Source organism: Periplaneta americana, chromosome 5, assembly GCF_040183065.1.
Source record: "Periplaneta americana isolate PAMFEO1 chromosome 5, P.americana_PAMFEO1_priV1, whole genome shotgun sequence".
In the NCBI taxonomy this organism is placed as follows: Eukaryota; Metazoa; Arthropoda; class Insecta; order Blattodea; family Blattidae; genus Periplaneta; species Periplaneta americana.
Genome location: NC_091121.1, coordinates 146102907 through 146104066, shown reverse-complemented (window position 1 = coordinate 146104066; position 1160 = coordinate 146102907).

Genomic DNA, 1160 nt, shown 5'->3' with positions numbered 1-1160 from the left:
TACCTCAAAATATTGAAATGCTTGATATAAACTGGCTTTAATAAAATGAGGCATTAAGAAAATTGAATTAATCGCCTAAACCTGCAGTGTAAAATTGTCATGAATGATTTTAAAGGAAAACAATTTCAGGGCCGGTTATCGAAACCAGAAACTTTTGCTGAGCGCGCCAACGCTCTACCGACTGAGCTACTCAGACTCCGGCTCAATTATTCCGATTATACCCACATACCAGAAGTGGGTTGACAGAACGACAGAGTCTAGCATTGAGAGCACACTTTCAGAGTGACTTACATAACTCAAATTTCTGTTAACGGGTATTATAATAATTAAATCCACAGGAGTGACATTTTCAGTATTTATTTACAGTCAATGGACACGGTTTAACAGACCAGAAATGAGGCAGATTTAAATAGTTTTAGATTAAAAACTGAAATTAATAAAAATACTTAGTATGATTGTGTCAACACATAAGGATACAGAAAGAAAAGTGAGTACCGTAGAAGTGGGTAAAGTCAATCATTGGGTGTAAAATTGATCATTTGCGATTTTTATTGAAAATTATATATTTTTTTCAGTTACTTGTTAAAATGTTGTTATGCTGACTTCATTGCCTTACATTGTAAAATGTAAGCGAGAGGAACAACAAAAAGCCTGCGAATGCCAACAATGGCAACACTGTGTAATTACCGTTGAAGTGAAAATTGTTATTTTCAACTTTTTCTCTTAAATGAAAACAAAGTCTTACAAACTATAAATTATAGTCAGCAGTGAAAGGAGACAGGAAGTATACGTAAGTACTTTTCGTTGAGATTGTATCCTGAAATAATAGTTTTGCACTTCGTAAATGTTAGTATTCAAACTTATTATTTTAAGAAAACTTGTACCTTTGTAGGGTTGAGTCGATGATGCCATCGACCTACTCGAAACAGAGAGGACGAGCAGGAAGAATAAATTGTTCACCGAAATACATCTAACTAACACTTATAAACAGAAAAGTGTCATAGTATAGCTTATATTGATGGGATAGTAGGGAAAGAGGAAGACGAAATTATGGCGAATTTCTTGCGTAAGAGAAGCACTGCCTAAGGAGCATATTTTGTACATCCCTCTGTACCTGACTATGAGAACAACGTAGTTTCTAAAGTGACATGAAGAGAAGA